The sequence below is a fragment of the Triticum urartu genome, chromosome 4A (genome assembly GCF_056163025.1).
Source record: "Triticum urartu cultivar PI428250 chromosome 4A, HENAU_Tu73, whole genome shotgun sequence".
NCBI classification, from domain to species: Eukaryota; Viridiplantae; Streptophyta; class Magnoliopsida; order Poales; family Poaceae; genus Triticum; species Triticum urartu.
This window is the reverse complement of record NC_141876.1, coordinates 304,315,397-304,338,257: the sequence shown is the minus strand read 5'-3', so window position 1 is coordinate 304,338,257 and position 22,861 is coordinate 304,315,397.

The window sequence follows — 22,861 nt, the reverse complement described above, 5'->3', positions numbered from 1 at the left end:
CATTCTCAATGTTTAACAACCACCATGATAGTAATTAAATTTTATTCCTTTGTAGTAGGGAAAAATTGGCTTTACGCAAAACTGTAACCATAGAGCTTTCCACCAGCCATATATGCATATAGTATAGCTGTTTCATTCCATTACTCTCTATGTGTTACCTTGGCAGCATATTCCATGTGCTGACCCGTTTCGGGCTGCAACATTAATGTTGCAGACTTTTCAGACGACGATTAAGGAGTTTTAGGTCGTGGTCCTATACTCAGTGATGCCGTTGGAGTTGATGGACTCACTTATCTTCCAAGCCTTCCGCTGTTATCGTTATTAGATGGCCTTAAGCCATACTTATTGTAATAAGCTCTCTTTTGAGACACTCGATGTAATAAGTGTGTGATTGCTACTCTGTTATAAATCCTCCGAGTACTGTGTGGTGTCAGCATTACTGATCCAGGGATGACACCGGAGCATAGAGATCAGACTGTTTGAGGTCTGGTTGCTACAGCGGCCCATCACAAACGGTTCACCATTAGGAAGATTAGCTAATCGTCGTACGAGTATCGGACAGGATTACGAAACGTCGGACCGTCATAATATCTACATACACGACAACTATCGCACACGCTATCCTGTGGTGTAACGTTTACGATGCATACTTCATCAGAAACAATTCATGGTTGAAAATCGTGTATGGTAAGGCAACTAACACAGACGTTTAGTTTGCTCGCACCATTTGTGATATTGTCTGACATCGCACATGGTTTGCAAACGGCAACTGTGTGCATGCTTGCACATGTTTCCTCTTTGTGAACTGTCTCGGATTATGGTGCATATCGCAAACGTTTGTGTTTTACCAACCGTGTGTGTCGTAACAACCTAGAGAGCGTAATTTCACCCTAATTTAATTGATGTTTTTCCAAATTGTATCGGATTTGAATTTGAATGTATGCTAAAGTTTTACTCATATCCATCATGTTAAAACAACCAATGCATTATTTGATTCATAGGTACATATGTTCAAGAATTGCATAAGAACCAAATAAAGAATGATGAACCACAGTTGTATACTTGCACTATTAAAGACGGTAAAGAAAGAGGAGAAATATATTCTGGTTGCTGAACAAGGTGAAGCAAAATGCCCATATTATGCTTTCCTCCATGCAGAAGGCACGCACGACTCTAGTCCAACCCCTTGTGATGGCTGACCGCCCATCCTTCACGGTCTTCATGAAAACATCTAGATAATCATCGTGCTCTGGTAGAAATACTTTAACCTTTGCATGCCCACCAATCATGTTGTTTAAGAGGTAATCTTGAGTAAACTGCTTTGGCAACCACAGCAAAGGAAAAAAGATTCACACATTGTCATCTAACACAACTCATTATGGGCAGTAAAAAGAAGGTTGCACAGTTCTTACTTACCATCCTGCAGTTTGCTGTTGTCTTGGATAAAGTGTAAACAAATAGTTTAATTGCCTCTTTGGACCCATTTTACTAACAATCTTTATCAGCTTCCTCACTTGATGTTGGTTCATCGATATCTCATTGCCCCTTACGCAGAAAAGGTCGAAGCGCGAATCTTTACCAATGACATATGTACCTAAAACCACCAAGTTATTATTAGAAGCTAAAAAGCAATTGCACAATGATGTAGCACAACACTCTTTTATAATATGTCTATATACATCTATATATGTGGTAGTCCATTTGAAATCTCTAAAAAGACAAATATTTAGGAATGGAGGGAGTATCTTATAACATCCAATATACTCACATATTAGATGAATTAACATCTTATATTATGGGCCGGAAAGAGTTTAGTGCATTCTAACAAATTATCGGCTAATTAACTGCTGTTGTATCCAGGGGTTAGAGTTAGTTTGAGCTAGTTCGGGCTCCAATAGCCCTAAAGTATATCCAAACATGAGGGCTAGTTTAGTGCTAATTGGAGCTAGTTCTCCTAGCGCATTTATTGTCAATCTAACCCTGCCATCCAAACAACTCTTTGGATGGAGTTAGTTCAGGGTTAGTAATGAGCTAGAAACTAACTCTAACGTCTAGCTAAGTTGAGTATCCAAACAGGGTTGTGTTGTTGTTGTTGCTACTGCTCTTCTACGTATATCTAGACATCATTAGAACATTAATATAACACTCTTCCTTGTTTCTATGTAGCCTAGGATTGCATATTTAGACATTAAGTACAGTGCATGTTGCTATGTAGCCTCAGATATATTACATATGGCCCTACTTAACCTAACGATAAATGGGTTGCAGATATATTCAGCTAAAAGTCTGATTCACCGATTAGTCCCTTATCAGCCACCGGCCTATATGGTACCAGCTACCGATATCCTGAACAGTGAGCAGATATAAGCCATGGGATGAAACTAACCTCGATGGAAAACTGCTGTCGTTCCCAAAATTGTCCTGTGTAGGTACATCGAGAAGCATGTTAAGCACAACAATTCATACTTGCACATATAGAACATCATGTTCTGAATAACTGGAATAAACAAGGCATACTACGAACAACCAAAGATAGCATGTGAAACTGGACATATGCTAATTACAAACAACCGAACAATCAAAAAACTTTAAAAGAGGCATATGCTAGCTATAACAGGCTTAACATCAAGCAAATATATGCATTCCTATAGGTATGTTTAAAACTGGATTGATGAAATGTATTGCACACTAAATAATTGCACATATAGAGCATCACATTGTGAACAACTGAAATAAACAAGGCATACTGCAAACAACCAGATATAGCAATTAAAACTGGACATATTCTCACTACACTACAAAAGGGACTTGACAAAACAAATCATGGGTTTCCCCCTGTGAAGAGGCACGGCAAAACAAATCATGGGTTTCCTCACTTTTCACAGATGGGCTCATTCCCGTGGGAAGAGCACGGACCCTGGATGTGCTCCATGTTGTCGCAGATGGGCTCCTTCCCCTTGGAAGAGCACGGCTGTAGGGTGCCCTCCATGATGTCGCTGACAGGCGCTTTCCCCTTGGAAGAGCAGATGGGCTCTTTCCCCTTGGAAGAGCCGGAGAGGGTGCCCTCCTCGTGGTCGCCGTCGATGAGGTCTGACTTGGAAGCTGTGGATCCCAAACCAGCGTCGCAGAACGTGTCCTTCAGAAATGATAAAAGGGGCTCGATGGTGATGTAGAATGGAAAATTGTTGACAACGAGCGAGAGGAGATCAGCGGCAGGGCCATGGATGAGATCGATGGCGGTTGAACCCGAGGGGTTGGGTGTGGGCCACTTAACCTGTGACATAGACCGCTGTAGGCCGTCGCTATCGATGACCTCGATGTCGTAGCCGGCGGACGAGACATGCCCGCATACTCTAGCCCGCTCCTTGAGTGCCTGCCGCCAGTAATGGTCGTCGGCTTTCTCGGCGACGTCAGGCGAAGAGACCACTATACACCTCTTTTGGGCTAGTCGCTCCTCGAGCTCCACGGGAAGCGTAGTTGGGCTTAGGCTGCGACGCTCTGGAGTGGGGGATGGAGATCTAAGGGAAAGGGGGTCTTTGGCAGGCATCATCTAAGAAACTCAGGGCTGCCTGGGTATGGAGATCGGTAGGTAACCTGCACAGGCAAACCGGCATATGTTGACAATGGAGGCCTTGCGGCAGTGGCGGCAGCAGCGGCAGCGGGGAGCTTGCTAGGGTTTCGAGCGAGGGAGGGTGTGTGTGTGTGTGTGCACACGCCCAAGAAGGTTTTGGTGTGTGTGTGTGTGGAGGGGGGCACGGCGTGTTTGAGGAAATGATGCGGGTACTGAAAATTTTACTACGTGGGAGTCAAATGCAGGATTGAAATGCCGGGCTATTGAAATTTTTGATGATAGTGCATCGCACACGGTCCGGAGATAACAATAGTGTGTTATGAAACAGAAAAACCCTCGAGGCAGGCAGATATTTTCTAGGGATGCAGGCGGGATTGGGAACAAGAAACATCGCACACGGTCCAGAGATAACAACCGTGTGTTATGAAACAGAAAAACCCTTGAGGCGGGCAGCTATTTTTGAGAGGGGGAGCCTCGTGGAGCCCAATGTACTATGCGGATGTGTGTGTGACAGGTGCACCGGCGTGGCACATGGTTAGTTTGAGTGAACCGTGTCTATTGCGTCATCTGGCTTGTCTAATGTTCATAAATTTGGCAAAAAATGACGCGGGAGTGGGTCAGAACATGAACACACTTGCATGTGGACCAAATTTATGTATCAAAAGGGTGGTTTGATTTTCAAATACCAAATGCAACTTCGATGTGGCACCTCTCTCGCAAAGCGCACTATATTGCTTGCCCCCCCCCCTCGTGTCGGCACGAAGGGAGTCCTAAGCTATGAATGCATGCCACCTCCCCCCCCAACCGAGGTTCACCCTAGCAAAGTGTGAAGTAGCTAGCAGCGCCCCTCCTCCATCGTGTCGGCACGAAGGGAATCCTAAGCTATGAATGTATCCCCCCAACCGAGGTTCATTCACCTAGCAAAGTGCGAAGTAGCTAGCAGCCCCCCCTCCCTTGTGTCGGCACGAAGGGAATCCTAAGCTATGAATGCATGCCCCCCCCCAACCGAGGTTCACCCTAGCAAAGTGCGAAGTAGCTAGCAGCCCCCCTCCCTCGTGTTAGCGCTAAGGGAATCCTAAGCTATGAATGCATGCCCCCCCCCAACCGAGGTTCACCTAGCAAAGTGCGAACTAGCTAGCAGCCCCCCTCCCTCGTGTCGGCACGGAGGGAATCCTAAGCTATGAATGCATGCCTCCCCAACCGAGGTTCACCCTAGCAAAGTGCGAAGTAGCTAGCAGCCACCCCTCCCTCGTGTCAGCACAAAGGAAATCCTAAGCTATGAATGCATGCCCCCCTCCCCAACCGAGGTTCACCTAGCAAAGTGCAAAGTAGCTAGCAGCCCCCCTCTCGTCTCGGCACGAAGGCAATCCTAAGCTATGAATGCATGCCCCCTCCCCCCACCCAACCGAGGTTCCCCTAGCAAATTGCGAAGTAGCTAGCAGCCCCCCTCCTCGTGTCGCCATGAAGGGAATCCTATGCTATGAATGCATGCCCCCCCAACCGAGGTTCACCTAGCAAAGTTCGAAGTAGCACCCCCCCACACACACACACAGTTTCAGTCGGCGAGCCAAAGAGGCATATATCTCAGCAACATGGATCGTAAAATGGACCAAGAAAAATCCACCTTGGTCGTACAACCTCTCTCTTGTTGTTGGTCAAAGTGATGGTCGTCCATGCGACCCCGGAGATGGGCTAGCTCGCCAATAATCACGCAAGTAGCTAGTCCGCAAAGACAACCACTGCATGCGTGTGGCCCAAACATATGTATGGAGAGGTGTGTTTTTGAGTAACAATGGAAGAACTTTGATGTGGCACCGTGATTTCGAACTAGAAATCCCCAGATTGAGTGAGGGTTAGGCTGACGATGCATATGTATGTTACACCACACTTTAAGCCAACGACGGGGATTCATGCATGCATGCGTGCATAGTATATGCGCTCAAACTTAATTAGGTCTGAATCTCACCATGACCTATACTACGATAACATGAACCAAATGAAGAATCCGCCATGGTAACCTATCTTGTTGTTGGTCAGGTGATCATGGATGCCCACGCGGGCCCACGAATATATAGGCTTGTCGCCAATAACCACGCGAGGGAGTGTACCATTCGAAGGCAACCACTACATGCATATGTATGGAGGTGATGTGTGCATACATGTTTGAATACACAACATTGATGTGGCACGTGTGTCAAAAATCATACACTATCTCCCCACACAGAGCGAGATCGGTTCATGATGTGTCGTTGTACTAGCCTCTTCGACTTGATGGGAGGGATTCATGCGTACACATGCATGCATGTGTGCTCCAGCTGTATCATGCATGTCATCCCAGAGCAAAAATAATGATCCCCTCCTAAGTCAAATTAACCTCTCTTGTTGTCAGGCAAAAAGTAGTGATGGACCAAGCTGGCCCACAAATGGAAAGCATCGATATCGCTGGTGTAGCGACCTGACCCGAATGGATCAAGTCTCTGTGCTTAAGTGTCATCCCTGGATCGGTATGCTGACACACACAGTACTCGAAGGATTTATAACAGAGGTAAATCACATGTATAAAGTAACATAAATACTATTACCTCAATCCATATAGCGGAAGCAAAAAGGTTGTGGATTCCCATCGACACCAACGGCAAAGTTGAGTATAGAAATGATAACCCTAACGTATCACTTACTCGTCGTAAGATAATCCTGCAACATGAGACGTTGCAGCCCGAAACGGGTCAGTACATTGAATGTACTGGCAAATTCACACCATAGAGAAAATGATGAACAATGGCTATCACTATATGCATATATGGCTGGTGGAAAAGCTCTATGGTTATAAGGTTTTTGCAAAAAGCCAATTTTTCCCTACTACAAAGGAATAAATTTATTTAACTATCATGGTGGTTGTTGAACATTGAGAATGGTTGACAGCATTCTCAATCCCAATTAAGTAACATCATTAAAACCCAACAATATTTATTTAAAGTAACGTGATGAGATCAACAGGATAATCCAAGAACTAGATACTCAAGATGTCCATAACCGGGGACACGGCTAATCATGATTAGTTTATACACTCTGCAGAGGTTTGCGCACTTTTCCCCACAAGACTCGATCGCCTCTGTTTGGTTTCTCGCACTACATGGTGTTTGAGAAGACGGATGACCGAGACATAGTCTTTCAGAAGCGCTAGCACCTTACGATCGGGTAGACCGTACCACCTACATCCCCTACATCTGCTAGTCTACCACTGTAAGAGTTCACACGACTTAATCGACTATGCCAGAGCCCATAATGGCTTGTGGCTGCACACGGAAGTTTCTAGTTTGAAAAATCACATGATCCCTTTGAGCCTGGATGGCTGTCCAAAACAAAATAGGCAAGTCCTGGATTACCCAGGTGCCTAGACAGGCAATCCTAGAATAACCAGGTGCCTCAATCCACCCAGATGTGTGTTTAAGTTGCCACCTTAAGTAAACCATTAATTAACAATCTCACATCTGTCATGGATACTCTCAAAACCCAATCCACGTCTACTAGCATAGCATGGCATAATAAGCAAACGTAGAAGTAACTCCCAAAGGTTTGATAATAAACAGGTAATAGGTACTACCTCATCTACTTCCCATCCCACAATTTAATTAGATCCTAATCATGCAATGTGTGAGGATTTGATGTAATGCAATAAAACTGGGATGTAGAAAAAGGTATGATCAAAGTGTGAACTTGCCTGCAATGTTGATGAATATGATTCGCACTCAAAACTCTTGATAGCTCTACTCGTCACACTCCGGTCAATCTATCGTAAGCAAGCAATAGTAACCACACATAAGCAATCTCTCAAAAGATCGAAAAGATCGAAGAAGACGATTCGGAAAACATCAAAACCAAGCAAATAACTCTTGCAACATAAAACAATTTCTAACAGTACCAAAATTATGGGAATTTGTCCTTATTAGAATGTTTGGGTCAAGAGCTTTGATTTGCAAAAAGAATCAACTCAAACGGAGCTACGAAACTCAAGTTATGATCAAACGAAGTTTGAATTCAAATCTTATCTAATTCAAATTTCAAAGTTTTCAAAAACATGTTTAAGTTGCTTATCCGGATAGAGGAGATCATAACGAAGACGTGAGCGTTGGTTTCGTTGGATTTGGACTAACGAGTAAAAAGGTATAGTCATTTGAAAATTAGGGACTAATCTGTAAATAAAATCTTCACGGATAGGTCCCTGGCTGAAAAATAACCAGAAAACGAAAATACTAAATAACGAACGCTCGTCTATAAGATCAAAACAGTGGACATTCGCTGTTTAATAAAACCTAAAAAAACAGATCTAGTCTAGGTTTTTTTTTAAAACCGAACTTAAAGAAAAGAACCGGGGTCGGTTTATACCGGTTTGCAGAGGTTTGGCGGTTTTCGAGAGAAAACCGGCGGCGGTGAGGTTGAACTCCGGAGAGGGCCGTGCGGCTCCAGCGAGCGGGGCGAGGCAAGCCGGCGGAGAGCGGCGCGGTGGCGGTGGCGCGGCGCGGTGGCCGTGCAGCAGCGGCGGCGAGGCGGAACGGCAAGCCGGCAGCAGCGGCGGGGAAGCAGCAGCTAGCGGCGGCGGCGGCGAGGGCAGCAAGCAGCGGCGGGAGGCGGCGGTTGCGGGGAGAGGAGAGGGAGAGGGGCCCGGGGCCGGGCTCCGGTATTTAAGGGCGGAGGGGAGGTGCGGCACCGACTTGGGGAAGGGGCAGCAGGAGGAGTCCTCCTCGGCCACGACGGCGGCGGCTCCGGACTCCGGGACGAGTCCTGGTCGGGGACGGGAGGAAGGCGGCGTGGAGCTGGGCCTTGGCCTGGCTTCGGCTGGGCCGGCCCAGTCGGCGAGGAGGGGTTTTTTTTTAAATAAACACAGACAAAGAAAGAAAGAAAAAGAAAATATAGTAAAATATTATATAGGCATATAATATATCAAAATTTTCAGAAAAAGATTTTCTTCAACATGGACATTTTTCTAGCATTAAATAAAATACACACAAATTCAGATAATTCAAAGAGTGCTAGTGGTCTATTAAAATCCAGTAAAGATCATTTTAAAAATACCAAAATGAGTTCAAATTAATTTTTCTCCAATTTTCTGTTGTAGGGAATCATGTTACCCTAATTTCCATATATTTTATTTTTGGAGAAAAATAATTTGAATAAAACTCAAAAAAAAACTCCAAATTGAAAATAAATTCAAAAGAACTTTGAATTTAATTCTTTGAAACTCCCAACTCATATTTCATAATTTGAAGAAGTCATTTTATCTTCTCTCGTGAAAATCATTGAGTTGCATAAAGTTTCTGAAGTGGAAAATATTTCCCAATGGAATTCAAATATTTTTCAAACACCCCTTTCATTTTAAATGGAAGAAGTCATGTCATCTTCTCTCTAGGGTTTTGTGTTGAAAAGAATTTGAATTCATGGAGATCATAAAAGCAAAAATGAAAGTTTGGGAAAGTCCTTTTATTCCCTCTCATTTAACTTTCAAAGAGTTTCGAATTCACTCACTTTCAGTCAATCAATCAAACAATCAATCAAATCTATCTATTTATTATAACATTCCAAAATTTAGAATTTTGGGATGTTACAGCTGGTAACCTCTTAAGTGGGTGCGAGAGGACAACCACCACCGCTTTGCATGTGGGAAAAACATATATATGTTGAATTCCCAAAATGCACAACTTTGATGTGCCACATGCCTCAAAAACCGTAAACCATGCACCCACACAGAGCGAGGTTCATATCAAGCGTGCTACATATGATGGTCCCCTTCCCCCCTCTTCACCGCATACTATATGCTCCTGCCGTAATATATGTAACCCAAAAGAATCCTCATCGATGGTGAAACTAATTAACCTCTCCTGATGTAGGTCAAAGTGATGCATGAATGCATCGACGATGGCCTCGTGGGCCCATAGATGGAAGCGTCACACGTCAGTGTCCTAGCTAGGATATGCATGTGGCCCAAAAAGGTATTGTGTGATGTTTGAATAACCAATTTCAAAATTTTGATGTGGCACGTGCCTCGGAAACCAAAAAGTCCCGACACTGAGTGAGGTGTACTTGTTCACGGACATGTACGTATAGTATATATGTTAGTCCCCTCCCACCTCTTTGACGTGTACTATATACCACCATAACACAAACAAAAAAGATTCCACCTTGTTGGTCAAATTAACCTCATTGACGGCTTTTCGTCAAAGTGATGGACGACGACCTCGCAGGCCCACAGAAAGCGTCACACACAAGTATCGAGTGTCGCGTAGGACAACCATCGACTGCATGTGGCCAAAACATTTATGTATGACAGGGTTGTGTAATGTTTTAAATAACGAGTTCACGACTCTGATGTGGCACCGGCCTTCCTAATAAAACGGCCAACCCAAACGGTGGCTCACAACTCGTAGTGTACTGCGAGCCACCCGCCACCCCCAGACGCACACACCCACACACACACCGCGAATCTACCGCAACTATGATGCATGTTAAATTAATTATCCCGCGGTGAACATACATGTTACCAAATGAGGGACATTTTAATTTCAAAAAAATCACAGAGATCATTAAGACGTTTTAGTACATTGATTGATTGATTTTCTACGGGTATAATGTGCAAAAATCAAATTTTTTGAGCTACATGCACACGTGACAGTGCACCTAAATGGATTGCAAAAACACATGTGTCTCACTAGGTGCATGTTTACTCCCCATGCAACAAATTTCAAACATTGAGAATCTTGATTTTTAAATCTAGTAGATCCAAAACTTATTTGAAGTTCATGGAACTTATTGTGTTGTCATATGGACACCAATACAAAGTGGCATTGTACTTTTTTGGTTAAATTTGAGACCAGTTTTGATGTAATCTTTATCTAATTACAAACGGAGATTATTAATAATTGGGAACCAATATCCCAAACGGATTATTTATTCAAACAGTGAGCATTAGACCAACAATGGATACGTGCCATGCTCCGGTTAAGCAATAAAGCGGCAGCATTAATCATCCAAATAGAAAAACAATATACGTGCTGCCGCGCGACCCGTGTGGCGTGCGAGCAGGCGTGAGTTGACGGGACGCGTATGCCGCGCAGGCAGACAGGGAGGCGTGCGTGCAGGTGTGTGAATTGATGGAGGCGTGCTCGATGCGCAGTGTCATCGGGAGGCATGCGAGTAGCTGTGTGAAACTTTGGTAGGCATGTCAGCAGTCCGGTGCGCAGGCTCACCGGGAGGCGAGCCATGGGTTTGACCGCCGCCCGCCTCTCTCCCACTACTCCCACTACTCCATATTAATGGTGTGCCCGAGCGGACGCACCCCCCATCCTTGCTTCGCACACACAATCCTCTCTCTCTCTCTCTGCTTGCATCCTCGACGCCGCTCTCGGTCCTCAAAGCCGTCAGTGTATGAGGATGTCGCCGAAGTGCCTCATCGGAGGGAGTGGCGACGTCGGGGCTGCTAAAGCACCGGAGCACGGCGTGGACATGGAGACAGAGGTTGCCGTCACCTCCGGCGAGTTATCGCTGCACCCTGACATCGTCGACGGCGTCGAGCTTCCGCAGCCGGAGGTGAAGTTCCACACCGACTTCGACAACCACTCCGGCGACGACTCCGACAACAACGGACAGCTGGTTAGTCATCTATACCCATTTATGTGTCAAATAGATCATATTGTTTCTCTGGTTACTCCTGCCTCCCCCTTTTTGGAATAGAAATCCTATGGTTATGTTCTCCCAATCCATGAAATCTGAGTAAGTTCCGTTAGATCCTTGTATTGTATTGATTGTTTGAATGGTACAGGTGATAAGTGATTAGTTGTTTCATCTGTGCAAATGATTTCTGCTAGTAATCCGACTAAGGTTAGTGTTCATGCTAATAATTCCTAGCGAGGGCTTGACAATTGATTTTCAATGACCTGCATATGTTTGTGCCATTATTTTCTTCAAGATTGGTCTATACATAGACGACTATGCTTAAAAATCAAAACATAATCTCTGGATATGTATAAATGAATAGCCATAAATTCCTAATCTTACTTCATGGCATGTAATCATTGATTTGATGCCAAATTTGTTTTACTATTTGTATAGGTGTTCTCTAACGAAGTGGACGGCGAGGATGAAGATGTCCAGAGGAGGTACAACAGGCAAATCATGAGGGAGCTTTATGCGTGAATGCATAACAGGCATATTAGGACCTGGAACGGCGGCTATGGATGCCCATTTTGCAACCAGAAGCTTCATGATGCGTATCTAAGTGTTCTGGCACATGCAAGAGGACGGGCTGTTGGCTCCTTCAAGCAGAAGTATTCTCGCAGGGTGGCGCACGGCGCGTACGCCGAGTACCTGGAGAAGCTTTAGGATCGTGTCGGCCTTTGAGATGAGATGTGGGCTGGATGGAGCTATATATGTACGCTTGAGTATGCTTAATACTGTTGAACTATGTACTACTTATGGTTGAACTATGCTTATCTACGTGTACGCTTATTATCTATGTCTGAGTATGTTAAATATTTCACCAAATTTTGGTAAAAATTACAACGGGGACCAATAAACCAGGACGGAGGTAGTACATCAATCACACACGGTTCCCAAAATTGGAACCGTGTGCAATGACTTTCATTTTTCCTGCTGTTTCAATCACACACTGTTCGCTCTAGCAAACCGTCGCCCCCAAAATTCTTTGTGGGACAGAAAACCCTCACCACCCAATTCAAAAAAGAAAAAAGAAAACCATCACCATCCCCACATCACAAAAACACTCACCCCGCCCGCCACCCCCTCGGCCCCTCTGGTACATTCCCCATTCACACCTGCACAAGCTCCTCCACGTCTATGCCATGGCACCACCTATCGCGGTGGTAAACACTTAGCTCGACACCTGCCACCACCGCCAGGCTACTGTCAAAGCCCACCGCATTTCGCCACTTCCGCTTGCCGCCGCCTATCGCCATCGAATCTCTCGACGCTGCTCGTGGTCGACCCAGCTCCGCTCGGTTGGGGAATCTGCCGTACTGAGGGTTCTTTCTCATGGACGACAAGGTAACTAGTTTAATGAGATATTATCTCATCTCTTATCCCAGTTCATCTGCCTCCTTTAATCACCCGGTGGAAATCGCCATGAATTCATTTTTATTCGAGCTGATTTGAGGGTTTTATTTCATTCATAGAATGTACAGTGTGTCGACACTTCAGGACTTGGCGACCGCCGCCAGAGATTCCATCTCATCGTACCATATAACTTGAGGACGCGCGCGATATGTTCAATCTCACCCTAAATCGGTTGGCGTGGCCTACTTTCCTGAACATATTCTAAATATTGCTACATTTGGATAAAAGGTGCCACATGCACCATATATGTCAAAGGGGATTTTTTCCCTCTTCTTTCTATATTAGGCAAATTAATGATGTATTGTTCTTTCGATTACTCTCATATTTCCATGACATCGTGTTTACCCTATATGTTTAATTATAGACTTTTGTCCTTCGATTTCAACTGATGTACAGATCTTTCAATTTGGGCCCATATTTGCATGTTACCATATTTTCTTTAACAATCCTACCATTTTTTATAGGACATCCCTCGCTATGCAACAGATTATGTAGTGCACAATTTTTCCCTTTACATACATCAAGGCTCCACAAATGTCATACTGCACACAAACCATGGATTTACAATCGTTGCTACTGTAAACTTGATGAACGTGGTGACTCCTATTTTAGCACTGGCTTTTGGAATGAAATTGCAAAGTTTTATGTACTGAAAGTTGGCACTAAGATTGCAAAGTTTTATGTACTGAAAGTTGGTCATGAGATATATGCTAACTTCCCCGACAAAATCATCCGTCCATACTTTGTTCGAGGTAAGTTTTTTTTCAACTATCTGCATATGTTGACTTACCCATCAATTTTAAATGAATTGTTGTCACAGCCCTAGAGTTTGCTTGTAACTTGTGGCATTGCATCTATGCATCATGTTTAAATTTCATGAAATTTGAAATGGGGATTGATCCAAACCCCAGCACCAGATCAAATCAAACTAGGTCCAAATAAAATATTTTCACAATGACCCAGAATGCCCTTTGGAAATGTTCATGACTTCTGATAAAGGTGAAAACCTCTGCCAAAAGTCATGCACATAATTCTAGGCCATTCTGGATTTTTGAATTAAATCTTATTGTATTTGCAATTGGGCATTTAAATGCTATATATTATTTTAAGTGCTCAATTAATTCTGAACTTAAGCAAGGGCTGTTAGGAATAATCCAAACAGAGCCCACAATTATCTTTAGGATTTTTGAAAAAAATTTGGTATTTTTAATAAAGCTCAGAAGTTGCAGAAAAATAGAAAAACAAAATCAGAAAGCAAAGAGTAGAGACTCACCTAGATTACCTGTCGCAGCCCAGCTGGCCAGCCCACCAGGGGCAGCCTCGTCTTCTACCTCTTGCCAGTAGGCACAGGAGAAGCTGGGCACGGCGCACCCGCGCGCCACCTCCACCCTGCTCGCCTGCCTCTTCGACGGCCTGGACGCCTCTGGCGTTGCCACGCAGACCCCCTGGACCCCTCGACCGCTAAACTCTCCCCCTGCCTCGCCTCTCTCGCTCTCTCTCCCGAAGCAGGGCGAAGCCGTCGCCGCCATTCGTCGCCACCGTGACCACCGTGCTCCCCTCGCCTCACTGACCCGTCCAAAAGCCACGCCTCGTCACCCTCGTCCTCTCCGCCGAGCCACGCGGCACCGGACGCCCCCAAACGTCATCACCGCGGTCGTCTTCTACCTCAAGCAACCGAGATCGCCGGCGCCCGTCCGTCGCCCACGGCGCCTCCCCCGAGCTACTGACCTGCTCATCGAATCCGCCGTGAGCTCCTCTCTCTTTCCCCTCTTCTTTAGCATTCGCCCTCGTCCCCTAGCTCCGCTCCCCACCGTGGCTGAAACGCGCCGCCGCCTGCGCTCGTCGACGGTGACGCTCCGGTGACCATTTGGTCCTGGGTGTGCGCCCAACATGTTCACCGCCGCACGTCGAGTCTTCCCAGTGCCACGCTGCGCTCGTTTGCACGCCGTAGCGCCTAAACCCGAGCGGGCCCGAGCTCCGGCCGCCGCTGCACTACTCGCCGTCGTCGTTTCCGGCTGCCCCAGGCCCGGCGACCACCACCATTGGATGCGCCGCTCCTCTAGCGTCCTGAAGAACCCAGCCGCGTGCCAAACGGTGCACCAGAGGGGTTCTCCGAAGCCCCTCGCCGCCGCTGACCTCGCCGGCGACTCAACGCCGGTGAGTTTGACCCGTTTGACCTAGGGTTTGACCTCCGTGGGGTTAATACATGTGGGCTCCGCCCCTGACTCGTTTAGTTTAGGACTAATTACCCCACTTTTGACACTGACAGTGGGCCCAGTGCCTGTTAATTTGATTGGTTAGATTTAATTAACCCTGTTAGTTAATTGTGTCACTGACGTGTCGACCCCACTGGTCAGGTTTGACCTGGACCGGGTCAGTTGACCTGCTGACGTTACGGTGACGTAGTGCTGACCCAATAACTCATTTTCTGGATTAATTTTAATTCAGGAAATTTCAGGAATATCCTAAACTTCTAAAAATCATATAAAATCAACCGTAACTCCAAATGAAATAAATTATATATGAAAAATTATCAGAAAAATTCAAGGAATCTGTTTATGGAATTCGCATGCATGTTTGAACAACCTAGGGTTGCTGTACAGGGCAATTTGCATAATTGACATTTAAATAAGCACATATGGAGTTTGAATTTGAATCCTTGGTTCAAACCAACTTCATTTAATATGGTTGCTAGTTGCATTAGCTCAATCAACAGCATATTGCCATGATATTATCATGCATCATAACTGTTGCATTGCATTGATTGTGTTCCTCTTTGTTTGCCGGTGTTTGTTCCCCCTCAGTAGACGTTGATCCAGCGATGAATTTGATGACACCGATGAAGAACTATACTATCTTCAGAAGTGCCAGGCAAGCAAAATGTAACACCCTCGATGCGGCTATATCTCCCACGTGTCGAAGCACGACTTAGAGGCCTAACCGCATTGAAAGCAATGTCGCAAGTAAGGCAATCTTCACAACATCCCATGTAAATAGATAATAAAAGGGAACGTACATAGTTGGCTTACACTCGCCACGTCAAACAAAGTACATAAATAGCATTACATCATCCAATCACTCTTGGTCCGACTATGGTACCAAAATAAAAGATCAAGCCAACATGCGACACGGTCCCGATCGCCCCAACTGGGCACCACTACTGAGCATCAGCGAAAGACACATAGTAACGGCGTGAGTCTTCGTCGAACTCCCACTTGAGCTCAAGCACATCATCTGGAACAGAGTCATCAGGCCCTGCATCTGGTTTGGAAGTAATCTGTGAGCCACAGGGACTCAGCAATCTCGCACCCTCGCGATCAAGACTATTTAAGCTTATCGGTAAGGCAAGGTAATATGTGGAGCTGCAGCAAGCGACTAGCATATATGGTGGCTAACCTGTTCGCAAAAGAGAGCAAGAAGAGAAGGCAAAGCACGAACGAATAACTATAGAACATCCTGCGGCAAACATTACTCCAACACCGTGTTCCGTTCCCGGACTCCGCCGAGAAGAGACCATCACGGTAACACACACAGTTGATTCATTTTAATTAAGTTAAGGTTCAAGTTATCTACAACCGGACATTAACAAATTCCCATCTGCCCATAACCGCGGGCACGGCTTTCGAAAGTTCAAATCCCTGCAAGGTAGTCCCAACTTAGCCCATGGCAAGCTCTCACGGTCAACAAAGGATATACCTTCTCCCAAGACATTCCGATCAGACTCGGTATCCGGGTTCTACAAGACAACTCGACAAGTTAAAACAAGTCCAGCAACACCGCCCGAATGTGCCGACAAATCCCGATAGGAGCTGCACATATCTCGTTCTCAGGGCACACTCAGATGAGACTAGCTACGAGTAAAACCAAACCTCAAGTTGCCCCGAGGTGGCCCCGCAGGCAGCTCAGTCGGACCAACACTCAGAGGAGCACTGGCCCAGGGGGGTTTAAATAAGATGACCCTCGGGCTCCGGAAACCCAAGGGAAAAAGAGGCTAGGTGGCAAATGATAAAACCAAGGTTGGGCATTGCTGGAAGAGTTTCATTCAAGGCGATTTGTCAAGGGGTTCCCATTATTACCCAACCGCGTAAGGAACGCAAAATCCGGGAACATAACACCGATATGACGAAAACTAGGGCGGCAAAAGTGGAACAAAACACTAGGCAAAAGGCCGAGCCTTCCACCCTTTACCAAGTATATAGATGCATTAAGATAACAAGATAAAATAATGATATCCCAACAAGATAATAATGTTCCAACAAGGAACGGTCTCCAATCTTCACCTGCAACTAGCAACGCTATAAGAGGGGCTGAGCAAAGCGGTAACATAGCCAATCAACGGTTTGCTAGGACATGGTGGGTTAGAGGTTTGACATGGTAATTTGGGAGGCATGATAAGCAAGTGGTAGGCATCATAGCATAGGCATAGCAAGAGAGCGAGCATCTAGCAAAGCAAAGATAGAAGTGATTTCGAGGGTATGATCATCTTGCCTACAAAGTTGTTAGAGTTGACTGGATCCTCGAAAGCAAACTCAACGGGCTCCTCGTTAGCGAAATCGTCTCCCGGCTCTACCCAAACAAGCAAACAAGGACACAATCAACCACGTGCAAAGCTCAAACAACATGATGCAAACATGGTATGCTATGCGGGATGCGATATGTGATGCATATGCAAGATTTGACAAGCAATGAATGAACCTGGCCTCAACTTGGAAATCCAAGAGTGCCACTTGAAAGGTTAGGTGATTTCGGTTGAAATCGATATAAAGAACGCCGGAATCGGATGCACGGTTTGGAAATGGCAAGCAAAACAAATATGGCACCGGTCTGCGATAAACAGCAAGTACCCATCTAAATGCAACAAGTTAAACATGCTACAGCACCCAAACATGGCAAAAAATACATGGCAGGGATCCATTCATGATGATTAACAAACGTTGAACACTGACCTACGTCCAATTCATCCATTAACAGGTTCAAACAAGCATGGCAAAAGTGCAATTGGTAAACATGTTTCAGACTTGGTGAAGTTAACACAAGCCTGGAATTTCAGATCAGATAGCACACTTTGAAGCATGAAAACTATATGCTACAGGAACATAACATGGCAAAGCAAGGCATGGCATGGAGCTACTCAAAGAGCTTAACAGAAGTCCCTTAGTGACCTTGAGCCAAAAGAGATCAGAAAATACAATTGCAAGCATGTGACATTGGCAAAAACATAATCAGATCACAGACTTAGAGAAAAACCGGAGCATGCAAATCAGATATCAAGTAGGCATGTATACGAGCTCGATGCACTCACTACAGAGCAAGGCATGACAATATAAGCATACACCCATCAAGAATACACATTATGTTAGCTATACATGGCAAGAACAACAACATAGCATGCACGGATCAACTACAACATCCTCGGCAAAATTGCTAACAAGTAGACAATCTGCCCAGATTCACGAAATAGCAAAAGTAGAGCTCGATTGACTCAAGCTAGGGTGCTCCGTAATTGCAAACGAAGACATGGACGGATAGAGCACTACAAGATTAACAAAACATCCTTACTGATCATCCTCAAAAGAGGCACGGATCACTAGGAAACAACATGAACATTTGGCATATTGATAAAAACAGATCAAGGACTTGGTGGAATTGCTAAGTCCCTGAAATCAGCATTAACGAATGCACCACTTTGCAACCTTGTGCTAGTCACCACACACATCACAAAAATACATGTATAGCACCTCTGGAAAGATGGCAAATCATATAACAAAACACATGTAGAGCTCAGGGGCATATCACGCACACAATAATCATGGCAAAAATGACAAATAGCTATTTGGTGCAGCAAATCTGACAACTAACTCAAATAGCACTCTTCCAACAGCATTTTGGGCATCAAGATGAGCTCAAATGAAAATGATGCAGTGAGATGAAATGGTGTACTCTCTGAGACGAACATTTTGATATGCTACACGCCCAAAACGGATCTACGGATGAGGAGATATAGAATGATGAACATGGCAATATAATCTGCATACTTAGGAAAAAAATGAAGTCAACCCTAGGGTTTCAGATCTGGATCTGAGAACGGGCGGCGCGTGGATCGATGTTCGTCGGCCAGACTTCACGGAAGCCGGAGATGGACGGAATGGAAGGGGCCGGCGGGGCGTGGTCGCCGGAGTCGGAGGGGGCCGCCGGAGTCGCGGACGGGCGCGGACGTCGAGGCGCTGCGGCGCGGGGGCCGGACCGGCGAGCTCGGGTGGCGGCGAGCTCGCACCGGCGAGGTGGCGACGAGGGGGCGACGAGGCGAGGCGGTGGCCGGCGATGCCGGTCGCGGTGGCCGGCGTCGAAGGAGCCTGCCGGCTCGGGCGGGGAAGGGCAAGCGTGGGCGGCACAGAGGAAAACGGGCTCGGGGGCCCGCGGCGGGCCGAGCGGGCCGGCGGTGGGAGCGATGCGGCGGCGACACGTGGCGCGCTGTCACTGGCCGGGCGCGGCGGCGCGAAGCATCCGGCCAGGGACGGACATGTCCGGCGCGGCGCGATGCGATTTTTTAGGGTTTGGGGACGAAGAAGATCCGGGAATTCGGAGGAGGACCTATTTATAGGCATAGGAGGAGCTAGGAGTGTCCAAATGAGGTGCGGTTTTCGGCCACGCGATCGTGATCGAACGCTCTAGATGATGGAGAGGGTTTTGGTGGGTTTTGGGCCAAAATGGAGGGGTGTTGGGCTGCAATACACACGAGGCCTTCTCGGTCCCTCGATTAACCGTTGGACCATCAAACGAAGTCCAAATGGTACGAAACTTGACAGGCGGTCTACCGGTAGTAAACCAAGGCCGCTTGGCAAGTCTCGGTCCAAACCGGAAATGTTTAACCGCCACGCACGAAAAGAAGGTAGAAATGACCACCGGAGGAAAACGGAGCGCCGGAATGCAAAACGGACAACGGGGAAAATGCTCGGATGCATGAGACGAACACGTATGCAAATGGAATGCACATGATGACATGATATGAGATGCATGACAATGACAACAACACACGGAGAAAAAAACCCGAACCCGAGAGAATAAAATAACTTAGCGCCGGAAACGGCAAGAGTTGGATTACATATTAGGTAAATCATATCCGGGGTGTTACGAGAGTGTCCTTGTCATCAAGGCGGTAGCACTTGTACTTGGGTTGACTCTTGGCAATCCCAATCTTCACCTTCTTCACCATAGCATCAAGAAGCTGAGCCTGGCGAATCTGGTCTTCCAAGGTAGGAGAGACTTGAAGGTTGGCGAGGAAACCTTGAGGAACAACTTGCAGATTGAGTTTGCGGAAAGCTTCACAAAGCTCGGGTTGATAAGGCTTGATAATCAGACTATTGCAATAAGCCTTCCTGCTCAATGCGTCAGCAATCACATTGGCCTTGCCTGGAGTATACTCGATACTCGGATTATACTCTTGAATCATTTCGACCCAACGAGTCTGCCTGAGGTTGAGATTAGGCTGAGTGAAGATGTACTTGAGACTCTTGTGGTCAGTGAAAATGTCCAGTTTTCTTCCCAATAAGAGATGTCTCCAAGTCAAAAGAGCATGCACAACTGCCGCCAACTCGAGGTCATGAGTGGGGTAGTTCTTCTCGTTGGGCTTCAACTGGCAAGAGGTATAAGCCACAACTTTCTTCTCTTGCATCAACCTGCACCAAGACCTTGGAGAGAGGCATCGCAGAAGACCTCGAACGGTTTGGATTCATCAGGAGGAGTCAGAACTGGTGCAGTGACCAATTTCTCTTTCAAAGTGTTGAAAGCGATGTCACATTCCGGAGACCAAACGTACTTGACGTGCTTCTGGAGAAGGTTTGAAAGAGGCTTCGCGATTTTTGAAAAGTTCACAACGAACCTTCGACAGTAGCTTGCGAGACCGAGGAAGCTACGGAGTTGCTTCACGTTCTGAGGTGGTTCCCAATTCACAATTGCAGACACCTTCTCAGGATTCACCGCAATGCCCTTGGCAGAGATGATATGCCCAAGATAAAGAACCTCATCGAGCCAAAATTCGCACTTTGAGAACTTGGCGTAGAACTGGTGTTCCCTGAGCTTATCGAGCACCAAACGCAAGTGCTTGGTGTGAGCTTCCTTGTTCTTCGAAAAGACCAGAATATCGTCGAGATAGACCAAGACAAAGTCATTTGTGTAGGCGTTGAAGATGAAGTTCATCATGCGAGAGAAAGTCGGAGGGGTGTTGACGAGGCCAAAAGACATGACAGTGTATTCATATGAACCATAGCTTGTCCTGAAGGCCGTCTTGGGAATATCTTGCTCACGGATTCGGATCTGGTGATAACCCATACGGAGATCAAGCTTGGAGAATACTTGGGCACCTTTGAGTTGTTCGAACAGCTCGTTGATGTTGGGAACTGGGTACTTGTTCTTGATAGTCTTATTGTTGAATGGATGGTAGTCAACACAAAGTCGGTCCGTTCCATCCTTCTTCTTCACAAAAAGTACTCCACAACCCCACGGAGAGGAACTAGGTCGGATGAGACCCATTCGCTCTTGAATATCGAGTTGCTTCTTCAGCTCCTTCAACTCTTCAGGTCCGAGCTTGTAAGGACGCTTGCAAACCGGTTCCGTGCCAGGCTCAAGATCGATGACGAATTCAACTGGCCGGTGCGGAGGCATTCCTGGAAGCTCTTCTGGAAAGACGTCTTGATATTCGCAAACGACTGGAATTTGCGAGATGGCATCCAGTTCACCCTTCTCATTGAGAGAAAACAGACGGATGGTGTTATCCCGAGCAGCAAAGACAATTACATCCTCAGACGAATGAGTCAATTGAATCTGCCTGGCTGCACAATCAAGCTGAGCCTTGTGCTTAGAAAGCCAATCCATCCCGAGAATAAGATCAATATCCGAGTTACCAAGGACCATCGGAGAAGCCAGAAACTTGAGATCACCCATCATGATAGAAATATCCGGAACCATCATACTAGAACTCAGACGCTTAGCCGGAGAGACGGCTTGATAGCTCTAGGTAATGCCTTAGTACTAAAATTGTTCTCCGATGCAAATGGGGATGACATGAAGGAATGCGATGCACCAGAGTCAAAAAGTACTTTTGCAGGAACATCGTTAACAGGAAGGTTACCCATGATGACATCTGACGAGTCCTCTTCCTGAGCTGCATTCAGCATGTTGACCTTGGCGTGCTTGGGGTTATGCTTGACCACAGCTGTACTTGCCGATCTCACAGGAGGAGAAGGAGAGAGACGCCTCTGATTGAAGCATTTGTTGGCATAGTAACCCTTCTGTTGGCACTTGTTGCACGTGACCTCTGAAAGCGGACGGTGATACGGAGCACTCGATCTTGGAGATTGAGACGAAGTCTTGTTCTAAAAGCCAGGGTTGGGTGGGTGGGAAGATCCACTGCCACCTTTGCTCTTCTGTTGATACGGCTGACGGAATGGAGGAGGAGGAAGCCAATACTTCTGCTTCTTAGCCACTTGAGAAGAGGAAGAAGGAGTAGCATCTCTGACTCGCTTCTTGGAAGCATCACACTTCAGTTGAGCAGCCTCTTGCTTCAATGCCATGTTGTAGAACTCATCGTACCTCAAGGGCTCAAAGAGAACAAGAGCTAGCTGGATTTCTTCTCTGAGACCACCCCTGAACTGGTATATCATGCTCTTCTTGTCAGGGACGTCCTGCTTAGCAAAGCGGGCGAGCTTCTGAAACAACTTGTTGTAGTCGTAGACAGACAAAGAGCTTTGCTTCAGGTTGCAGAATTCCTCACGCTTGCTTTCAACCACGCTTTGAGGAATATGATGAGCTTTGAAGTCTTGACGGAATTCATCACAGGTAATCACACGGCCTCCTCTGGACTCTTTGTACTGCTGGAACCATTCTGTAGCTTGGTCTTTGAGTTGGAAGGAAGCGAACTTGACGAAGTCCTCAGGCCTGACGTTACTGCACTCGAAATGCTTGCACAGGTCCACAAGCCAATCGACAGCATCAGTTGCCTCAACACAATTGCTGAAGGTCTTTGGCTGGTTAGCAAGGAACTGGTTAAGTGTAGCAAAGTGATTATGCTTGTTGCCCTGGTTGCCTTGGTTCGCTTGGTTGCACTCTTGAAGAATTTGCATGATCAACTGTGTGTTTGCATTGGTAGCGGCCATCACAGCTTGCCATGCC